Source organism: Rosa chinensis, chromosome 1 (assembly GCF_002994745.2).
Source record: "Rosa chinensis cultivar Old Blush chromosome 1, RchiOBHm-V2, whole genome shotgun sequence".
Taxonomy (NCBI): Eukaryota; Viridiplantae; Streptophyta; class Magnoliopsida; order Rosales; family Rosaceae; genus Rosa; species Rosa chinensis.
The window spans coordinates 45,902,658-45,914,225 of NC_037088.1; the positions used below are offsets into that span (position 1 = coordinate 45,902,658).

General features: G+C 36.8%; 1 long non-coding RNA gene across 4 annotated transcripts; it reads left to right on the top strand.

Moving 5' to 3' along the window:
- Positions 1-3,554: 3,554 nt before the first annotated feature.
- On the top strand, positions 3,555-9,186 carry LOC112177002. 4 transcript variants are annotated; one of them, XR_005804987.1, is made up of 4 exons: positions 3,555-3,638; positions 4,230-4,401; positions 5,615-6,226; positions 8,950-9,186. It is a non-coding gene; the product is annotated as an uncharacterized LOC112177002 (long non-coding RNA). The 4 variants fall into 4 exon arrangements; XR_002927251.2 differs by lacking the exon at positions 8,950-9,186 and adding an exon at positions 6,341-6,587; XR_002927246.2 differs by lacking the exon at positions 8,950-9,186 and adding an exon at positions 6,372-6,587.
- Positions 9,187-11,568: the final 2,382 nt, after the last annotated feature.

Consider the following 11,568-nt stretch of genomic DNA (forward strand, 5'->3'; position numbering starts at 1 on the left):
CTATCCGTGTAGATTCGACTGTTCGATCGACTTGTGGTTTTGTTATAGAAACTATAGAATTGTTCCGGAGACTTTGGGGTGGTCTCGAATGAGGTTTCGCCTCGATTGGTTTTACTTTTGGGGATTTTAGTTCAAAATGGGGATTTCGGACTTTAATCGCTTGTGATTCATATACTAAGTTGAGACCGTATGTGATTAGGTACTTGACGAAGTACTCTTGGATGGATATTTTGTGGTTGTGCTGCTTTATTCTGTATACAAGACGCAGCAGGAATTTCGAGGTGAGTAATCTCACAATATTCATTTACGAAAGGAGTTACCTTTATCGTTTTAAGAGTTATTTAGTTAACTGCAAACTATAGTTGGTATTAGTAGCATTCCTGAGTGAATGACTACACACACACACACACACACATATATATATATATATATATTCGTGAGATATGTATATCTTTTTGGGTTGATGTGATTAAACAGTATGTATGATGGGTTTTATTATATTATTTTGAGGCTTGACTTTTCGAGAGACAATGAGTTAGGAATTGGGAATTTCTATTGTTGTGAAAAGTATCAAGATTTGGTGTGAGTTTCGTTAACGAGAGTTGAAATGTTTTGATCAGATGACCGGGGGTTTGAAGATCTGAGAGTCACAGGTTGTGATTCTCTTTTTGAGTTGATGTAATATTTTGGGTCCAGAGCGACTTGTTTAATGCTTTGATCTGGCGACTGGGGAGGTCTGATGATCGGAGGTGATGGGGTGACATCTCCCTTTGAGAGTTGAGAAACATTTGGTCCTGAGTGATTGCTTTTAAATATTTTGATCTCACGACCAAGGAGGTCTGAGGGTTCAGGGTTGCTGGGAGTGACCTCAGACATATATATTGGGACTTCACTCCTTTGGCCGGGTGAGTGGATACGATTAGTTAGAGCTATAGTCTGTTGCCATTGTACATCATGGGGAGTATGGGGAGCTACTTGATGCTCATGAGTACGTGTTTTAAAGGGAGTTTCGGGGATTCTTTCTTTTAAATGTCCAGGTGGGACTTGTGGTCATATTTAATTGTCAAAGTTTCAATTAATATGATTTTGTCACAGGGTGACTTTTGTTGTGTTCTTTGGGGGAAAGCATATTTAATTGCCAAAGTTTCGATTAATATGATTTTGTCACGGGGTGACTTTCATGGTTTTGAGTGCGTGTTTTAAAAGGGAGTTTCGGGGATTCTTTCTTTTAAATGTCCAAGGTGGACTTGTTTATCAGATTTTAATTGTTATAGTTTCAATTAAGAGGATTTTGTCACGGGGTGACTTTTGTTGTTTTCTTTGGGGAAACGTGTATTTAATTGTCAGAGTTTCAATTAATATGATTTCGTCACGGGGTGACTTGTGTTGGGTCTTTTGGGAAAAGAAAATTGTTTTGGGAAGCATGCTATGTGTTCCTTTTTCTGGAGTTGAAAGGTTTTCCTCGTTTTGGTGTGAATTGTGTGGAGCTTTACTTTGAGTTATTCATACGAGCTTTCATAAGCTTACTAGGTTTGTTGTGTGGCAACCCGGTGCACTATTCCATAATGTAAGGGTTTGTCCTGTAGGTCAGGGTAATCGTGGCTGAAGCTGGTTCTGATAGTTGCAGTTTTACGGTAAGAAGCCAATTTTGTGAGTTTACCGTTGTTAAGACTTCCACTTGTAGTAAGCTCTTAGGAGTATTTATTTATTATTTTGTTGTGGCAATTTAATTCGTTACTTGTGTAATATTTGAATCTGCGGAGAGAGTCTGTATTGACATAGTGGGTTCAAACTTGGTTTAAAAGGAAAAAAAATTCCAGAAATTCTGTATTGATGGCTGAACCATCACGCATGTATAATTATGAGATTATATATTGATTTTTAAGTGTGTTTAAAAATTGGGGCGTGACAGACATGATAAAACATTTCTCAACTCACTACAAGTCTCAACCACAACTGCACTCACAAATTAAACTAAATAAAAACCAGTAATCCATGTATAGAAAATTAGTTCAGGAGATCACCAAAAAGCACACAATCCGAAATAGAAATCATAATAATCTCTGCATAGAAAATTTAGTTCAGGAGATTACATTAAAATCAATAAATAGAAATCAAAGTAATCCCTGCATATAATTTAGTTTAGGAGATTACATTAAAACCAGACAATTCAAATAAAACAAGAATCAATAAAAAAATCAAACAACTCACTCTAAAGCCAGGAAATCACCATTTCACTCAAGGAAAACAACTCATACCTTGATTTTTTTTTTCAAAACTCAACATCCTTTTTTTCACAAGGACATATCACGTCACCATAGTGACAAAGTCATGCTGTTTGTTCACTCAACAAAATAAATATGAAACCATGTCTCTCCTTCGACTATTAAAAGAAAAAATCCACTCGAAACTCTCTTTTAAAAACATGTACTCATGAATGCAATAACACAAAGTTATTCCCCAAGCAGTACATGGCAGACAGACTAGAGCTTAACTGAATCGTAACCAATCACCCGGACAAAGGCTTGGTATCTCGATATTTCTACACTGAGGTTATCAGTGAAACCTCCAGACCTCAGGCCTTTCGACCCTCAGAACAAAACATTTAAAAATGTCTCACTCAACCCAAAAATATTACACCAATCTCTATAAAAGATTCTCTTGGTACGAAGACCAAAACATTTAAAGAGGTCCCATTAGACCCAAAATATTACACCACAACTCCAAGTATATTTCGAAACAATAAAAATCAACATTCTCAAAGTATATTGTTTTCCCTCGAAAATTAGGTCACAAAACCATCAATAAACGCATAACGAAATTGTACTCTTTACAATAATTGTTTTTACAATCTAAAACCAAACCAAAACAATATAATTGGCTGCAACCAAAATATTGTTTTCAAAGCTCAATTCCAATCTCACAGCAATATAGAAATCAATTTAATAATATTGTTTTCACACCTTAATACCCAGCACGAATTGACACATATAACTCTCATATATAGCAAGTCAATAAAACAATCATTAACATCCAAAACTCATTTATTTCTTTAGAACATTAGATTCCAACAATAATATTATCGATATCACAAAACATACTAATTCTATCTCACTACACAACTGCACCAATATAAATATTCCACATAAATATATATACACACACACGTAGTCATCCGCTCATGAATGCTACTAATACCAACTATAGTTCACAAATACAAAACCCGTGAAAAATTATTTTTATATTAAAAACTACATTTTTAACTTACCTATGAATCGCATACGATCAAGTTTATATAATTTAAAACAAATATTTATTTCCGAAAACGATTTCACAATTTAACAAATAATTCCGAATCTGGGCTTTGTTTGAATTGGGGATGCATATGTGTAATTCTCTCTCCTTCTCGATCTGTCTATAGCTTTTTCTTCTTGCCAGATTGGTATTCTTTGATTTCGGGTAACCGTATGGTTTCAAAGTTAAAGTCTTCCATTGGAGGTGTCGTATCACAATTTTTCAATTTTTCTTGTGAATTTAGCTTGAATTAAACTATTAAAGGTTAGCTGTCTTTTTGTGAATTCAATCAGCAACGGAGATCTGCCAGAAGTCAAGACACGAACAAAATTGGAGATTTCAAGGTCAGCATAAACCCTAAATTTCAATTCCTATCAACTTCTCTTCTCTCTTTCTGTGCTTTGTTTTTTTTTTGCTAAGAGCAATTATGTGAAGACTCAATTTGTGGTTCTTCTATTTGGTGGTACTAGGCTACTATTACAATCTGGATTTCATGTTTTGGTGATGGAAGTGTAGGGGAGAATTTTGCTTTTTCTATGGAACCACAAAGATTAATGTCCAATGTTTCTTTCTGAATTCCTTTTTTCTGCATATGTTGTTGGTGAATTTGGTTATTGTTAGTAATGGTGGTATTGACTTTTGGTCATGAATTATCTTAGTCTCTATATATAGAGGCCTTTGTAGTCTTTGATTTTCATATTTGAGTTAATAAAAATTGAAAGCTTTGCTTCTCTCCAAGTTTGCTTCCAAGAATACTTCGATGATTTCAAAGTCCTCTTTATCGTCTCAGCCTAGTCGTGGATCACAAATCTCTAAAGAGGCCACTGTAGATTTCTTATGAGTTCTTTCAGCAAGCCTTTTCTTGCTTTGAATAGGTTGTTGTATGAGTCGTAAACTGAATTTAGTTTGTTTCCCCTTCTTTGATTTCTAATCAGGAGGAACTGAAAAGGGCACTGGCAGCCAAGAGGGAAAAACTAGCAGCCGCAGCCGAGTGGAGAATGGCTGCAGCTGCAGCCCTTAGTGCTCAAGGCAATGGCACCACTCGACAACCCAAAACTGGGGAAGCTGATGAAATTAACTGCTCTTGTTGTAATGTGTCTCTAGCCGGTAAAGTTCTTTTTCATAAGTATGACTATACAAATACACTAGCACAACTTGCATGCATGTGCACAGATAGTTTCTTGAGGAAGATGGATAGCATAAACTGCTAGTGGTTAATTTACTTTCATGTAGCGTTCTGACTTCAATTTATCTGTATCTTCTTGTTTTTTCATTCTATATCTTTTCAAGTAATTGACGCAAACAGAAATAATGTCTGAAAGGTTACAGAATAGAGTGGACTAGTGGAGGTACATTCCCATGTTGTTTCAGGTTGTTTATTGGTTACTTCACTATAGTTGTAGATATGTTTTTTGGAGACTTAGTGATATCCTTGTAGTCTTTTCTATTTTTATTGGATTATGTTATTACATTTCTGATAACAATAGTGATACTATAGAATTTACAAAGGAATATTTGCGATGATGAGAATGTAGATGTACTAGCTCTGAATGTAGAAATAGAACTATATAAGCATGAATTGGATTGTGTGCTAAAGATTGGCATCCTGAGCAAAACATAATATAACAAAGAGTTATCCGTGTATTGTGTCTGATCAGTTTGGAAGTTGCCTTTCAGGTTCCACGACTTAACTCCCACACTTGTTCTAATTCATATATTGTCAATTATATAGTACTGATAAACTTTATATTGCATTGGTTATATATATATATATATATATATATATATATATATATATATATATATATATACCAAAAAAAGGGATCCCTTAGTGGAAGCCCTATATATATACAGGGCCCTTCTAGTGAGGGATCCCTTTTTTTGGTCTTTTATAGGGATAGGCATTATACCAACTTTTCGATCATATTTTCACATCTTAACCGTTCAGTTTTAGGTCCTAATGTATAGATCACTTTTGCAAATTTTCAGCCAAATTGGTGATCGTTAAGGCATCCAAAACTGCAATTTATCATTACAAACACAAACGGTTCCGGTTCGACAGATTCGGTCCGTTCGTGTAAATTGCAGTTTTGGATGCCTTAACGATCACCAATTTGGCTGAAAATTTGCAGAAGTGATCTATACATTAGGACCTAAAAACTGAACGGTTAAGATGTGAAAACATGATCTAAAAGTTAGTCTAATGCCTATCCCTATAAAAGACCAAAAAAAGGGATCCCTTAGTGGAAGCCCTATATATATATATATATATATAGTTATGTATGCTAAACAAATTTATAACTGTTTCTTAATTTTGTAGATGGAAAGGGTTGGAGAGAAACTTGACATATATTTTGTGGTTTCCACTGGAGACAACTTTTATGACAATGGATTGAGCAGCGAACACGATTCGGCATTTGAGTCATTTACCGAAATCTATATGCAATAGAGTCTGCTAAAGCAGTAAGTTCCCAATAAAACTAAAAGGCTTCGTTTGTAGCTTTGTTTTAAACTCCATCATTTGACATTAGTAAAGGTAGCTTTGTTTACTTAACTAGTTTTCAATTTCTATAAAGTTTTAGGCAACCATGATTACATGGGTGATGCAGAGGCTGACTCGGCCTCTTGCTAAGGAAGATTGACAGCAGATGGCTTTGCTTAAGATCTTTTGTACTTGAACATATACTTGGAATCCCAAATTTTGTTTTTCTTTGTTCAGTTTTTGTTTTTGTTCCTGCTGTGAGTAAAGCTTTTGTTTTCAGGGAACAAAACCCATCAAAGATCTCTCCTCCTCTGCCTGAAAATATCAGCACAATTATGTACACAAGTGGTACCTGTGGAGCTCCTAAAGGTGTTGTGATAACACATGAAAATATTGCATTTGGGGTCAGAGGCATTGACCTCTTAATGGAACCATTAGAAGATTGACAAGGTAAATGTGCAGTATGATGATTCAGTAATTCTCTGATAAAATTTCTTTCCCAGACCAAACATGTATCTTTTGGTTTCCCTAATTGTATGTTTTCTGGGTTGTTTGAAACTATAGGTGTGGTACTTTCTTATGGTATTGTTGGTAGAAGAGAAAAGGGGAGCAGGGGTAGAAGCTCGAGAGCTTTAGAAAGATGTTGAAGTGTGGCTGGTCGGGAGAGCACTTTAGAGCACTAGATTATCTGGTATTTTCAGATTATGTGGATTTAACCTGTAGAGTTAATGGTTTGATTGATCGATGTAATGAGATCTGGATACTTGAACATTTTCAAATGAAATTAATTATAATGATAATTTGATTGAAATGTTTCTCTTACATTAGAATTAAAATTTCAGACCAGATTTCTTAATATGGTGTTGTGCAACTGCTCTTGCTAAGACTGAATCATATAAGCTGACATCTAAACCAACATCAAACAACAGAATTTAGGCAAAAATCTGTTGTTAACAGTCATATACATCGACATATAATTGTGGTTTCTAATTGAATAACACAACAGAAAGACCCGAGAAAGTTCAAGCTCTGTATATTCAAACGACTTATTTATGTCGTTTTAATTAAAAAGAAACAATAGAACATAATAAACATATGTCGTCCACAATATATTCACACAATAGAAAATAGTCAAGATAGTTCAAATCTCCATACATTCATACCACAGATTTCTGTCATCTTAATTTAATACATACAATAGAGTTTTATAAAAAGATGTTGTGCAGAATCTTTTAGGGGTTTTGTCCATTTACCCCATTTTTAAGGATTTTTTTTCCACTTATCCCATTAAGTTTTTTTAATTCCCTCTTACCCAAAACACTCTAAGGAGGTCTTCCCTAGTACCCCATTAAGTTTTTTTGTTTTGTTTTTTAATACCATTTTACCCTCACCCCTTTATTACTGAGAGAGAGAGAGAGAGAGAGAGAGAGAGAGAGAATGGAAGAGAGAGAAACCATAGGAGACTTCGCCGGAGTCGATCACCGGCCGCAGGATTCTGGTCACCGGAAGCGGGAATCCGGTCACCGGCTGCCGCCTACCAGAATTTGCTGGAAATATCACCGAAAAGGTCTTTTTGAGCCCAATAGACATCTATTGCCCCCTAATAGAGAGGCAATAGAGGTCTATTGCCCCCCAATAGACGTCTATTGCCCAAATAGTCTATTGCCCCCCAATAGATGACTATCAGCCGTGTATTACCCCCCAATAGATGTCTATTGCCCTAATAGTCTATTGCCCCCCAATAGACGTCTATTGCCCCCAATAGACGTCTATTGCCCGAATAGTCTATTGCCCCTCAATAGATGATTATCAGCCGTGTATTGCCCCCCAATAGACGTCTATTGCCCTAATAGTCTATTGTCCCCTAATAGACGTCTATTGCCCTCCAATAGACGTTTATTGCCCTCCAATAGACGTTTATCAGCCATGTATTGCCCCTCAATAGACGTATATTGCCCCCCAATAGAATTTTCGGTCGCCGAAATGGGAACTAATCTTCATAAAATTAGACAAATAAAACTTCGACTAAAGAAAAAAACGAAGAGATTGTATCAATTCAAAACGTTTATTGCCCTCCAATAGACGCCTATTGCTTCCCAATAGACATTCAAATTTTTTTTTCCTTTCCTTCTGCCCTATTACTTAAAAAAAAAAAAAAGATTTGGGCACCCAAGTCAAGACCACCGGATCGAAGCACCTCTGGAGCTCGCCGCCGACTTCTCTCACCTCTCCGAACCTCTAGTCTTTGTCGGAGTTGCGAAGAGCCGCGCTGCAAGTGAAGCAAGGGAGCAGGCGAGCGGCGCTGGATCTGGGGAACACGCCGGCGTGGAGCTGGTGAGTGGTGACATTGGAATGGTCTGGAAGAATGAAGCAGCCTGAATTAGATTCAATTCGAGCTTATGGTTGCAACGAAAAAGCCGACTTGGAGCTGGTGAGGTTGCCGGAATTTGTTCATGGTGGTTGAGATAGGAAGTTGAATCGGAGAAGATTGATGGAGGAAGTCGGTGAGCTCGTCGGTAAATGAACCTCGATCAACATCTGCTGGATCTGCTTGGAGATTGGGAGTTGAATCGGAGAAGATCGATGGAGGAAGTCGGCGACGTCGCCCCGGTCAGTCGGTGCCGGAAGTAGAGAGAGAGAGAGAGAGAGAGAGAGAGAGAGAGAGAGAGAGAGAGAGAGAGAGAGAGTGGCAGTTCTTGTAATTCATTAATTGAGTTGAGGGTCCAATGGTCATTTGCTGTTAAATTGTGTATGTGGGAATAAAAATCTGTTGCTGGGGTAAGTGGGATCATTTTTGTTCATTTTGGTGCTTTTGGTCAAGAACCCAATCTTTTATAACAACATATAATTGTCGTTTTGTTACATTTTCAACCACAGAGAGTTATAATTCGACATATCTCATGGGTCGGCCTATGTTGTTTGAGTGAACTATAGACCACGGGTAATATCTGTCGTCTGATGGCTTTGGTGACATAGTGATTGATATCTCAGTGACTTGTTGTGAGATAACTTTTGGTAACAATACACCTAGAAAGTGTCTAATTAGTAGCTTTGATTTATTGAATATCGTAATGTCTGTGATATCCGATAATGGTATTATGTGACTGACTTATATATTTGAGTTATTCACTAAGAGTGCTTTTTGCTCATTCCTCATTTAATTGTGTTTGCAGGTCACTTTAGATTTCTGATCAAAGGAGTTTGGAGCGAATAGTGGAGAGTAGAATTTTTCTTTGTCGTTTTGTTTTAGAAACGGTTGTAAGCACTATTTGGAATATTTCTCTTGAATTAGTTGGTGATCTTGTTTTTTTTTTTTTAGTAGATTGAGTACTTGTATTATTTGGTTTCAAATCTAATTCAGCCAGTAATAATGCTTTGGTCTAATTTCAGGACCGGGGTGTTTTACTTTACTTGAATGATTCAAGAACTTGTGGATGCTCAATGACTTTCTGGGTTTTCTGTCTTTGAGTCATCCTTGATCGATTTTGCTGATTTTTTCTTATCTGGGCTTTCTTTGCTGCTGGATTTCAATAAGGGATTACCGAATGGTGAATTTGAAATCCTGCTATTTTCTATAAAAAGAATAAAGGGTCTGTTGCAAGTTTGCTGACTAATAAGCTTATCCTCAGTTTTAAGCTCGTCTTAGTCAATTAATTAGCAACTGTAGTCAATAAAGTTTTATTCCTTAGATGAAATCAATTCAAGCATGGGACTGATTTTGTGTACTCCCAGCACCCTCTCTAGACACAGGGGGGTGTGAGATACTCATGCACTAAACATGGCAATCAGTCAAAGGCATGTCGCTAGCAATAATAAACATAAGCCAAGAAGGTCCATCCTCCAACCATAACCCTCGCCCATTCTCTCAGGCTACAAGACTCGTAATGACATGCACGACTTTGTTTCCTTCACAAGGCATGTGTCGTACATAAGTGATATGCAAACATAAGCCGTTGCGCATCTTCAGTGGCGGAGCCAGAAATTTAAGTTTAGTGGGGCACAGAAAAAACAAATATCAAAACATACAAAATCATTAAGTGTAAGTTCTATCTATTATAATGGTAATTATTCTCAACGAAATTTCATATTTTGAAATCATTTCATGATAGTCTCATCATCTGTACAAGTAAAAATATATTTCCCAATATATGAAATCAAGCAATTATTCATAAACTCGTCACCCGTTCGAATGTGTAAATGAGTCTTCACAATGTTCATAGTAGAATCTGAAACCAAATCGTGATTCTTTGTCACTGCAACCGGATTTAATTGTAGTTGATGAGCAAACAATGCACATAAAAGGCACATTTATTAGTCAAATATAACAAAAAATAAGAGATAATTTTGACTGAATAACTCAGATGTCACATTCACCTTACAAGAAGGAATTATATACAAATTACAATTGCGCCTAATAAGACAAGCACTACTCCTAAGGTAAGTAGTAAATCTAATAATACTACATATATTACATAATATTATAGATCACGGAATATTACAGAATATCTACATAAATAAGGTAAGTATGACTCACGCCAACACTCCCCCTCAAGTTGGCGCATACAGATCACGAATGGCCAACTTGTCAAGTGAGTCATGAAATGCCTTACTCGATATTGCCTTTGTGAGAACATCAGCTAACTGTTCTTCTCAGTGGACAAAAGGAAAAGAGATAAGCTTAGCATCGAGCTTCTCTTTAATGAAATGTCTGTCATGCTTAGTTCTGTCATGTTGAACTGGGTTGTGAGCAATATCCACCGCTGCTTTATTATCACAATACAAATCCATGGCTCGTTTGGGTTTAAATCCCAAATCCCGAAGTAAATTTCTCAACCAAAGTAATTCACAAACTCCATGAGCCATACCTCTATACTCTGCTTCAGCGCTTGACCTGGCCACAACCTTTTGTTTCTTACTTCTCCAAGTAACAAGATTACCACCTACAAAAGTAAAGTAACCAGAAGTGGATTTTCTATTCATAACACAACCTGCCCAGTCTGCATCTGTATAACCACTAATATCCAGATGATTATGCTTTGAAAACATCAAGCCTTTTCCAGGTGCAGACTTTAAATACCTCAAAATACAGATCACAGCTTCCATATGAGTTTCACTTGGATTATGCATGAATTGACTCACAACACTAACTACATATGCAATGTTTGGCCGAGTATGTGAGAGATAGATTAATCTGCCAACTAACCTCTAATAGCGAGCCTTCTCTGTAAGAGCTTGATTAGGGTACTCAGCCAGTTTATGAGTCTGCTCAATAGGAGTATCAGCAAGTCTACACCCTAGCATTCCTGTCTCTGTCAACAAATCAAGCACATATTTTCTCTGGCACAAGAAAATTCCTGAACTCCCCCTGGCGACCTCAATCCCCAAAAAATATTTAAGAGAACCAAGATCTTTCATCTCAAACTCTGATGCAAGCAGATCTTTTAATCTTTCACCAGTAATTATCATATCATCAACATAAATAATCAAGGCAGTTAATTTACTTTCACAGCGTTTCAGAAACAATGTATGGTCAGAGTTGCTCTGCTTGTACCCAAAACGATGCATAGCTTGAGAGAATCTTCCAAACCAAGCTCGTGGTGATTGTTTGAGTCCATACAAGGACTTATTTAACTTACACACAAATCTACCTCCTGTGCTTGCCTCTATCCTGGTGGTAGATCCATTTCCGGCCACCGTCTGAGCTTCTTGTGCTTTTCAGGCTATCCTAGCCTTGGCTTCCACTTCTATTACACCTGTAGACGAGGAATTGAGAAGCTTTCTGGACTGTAGCT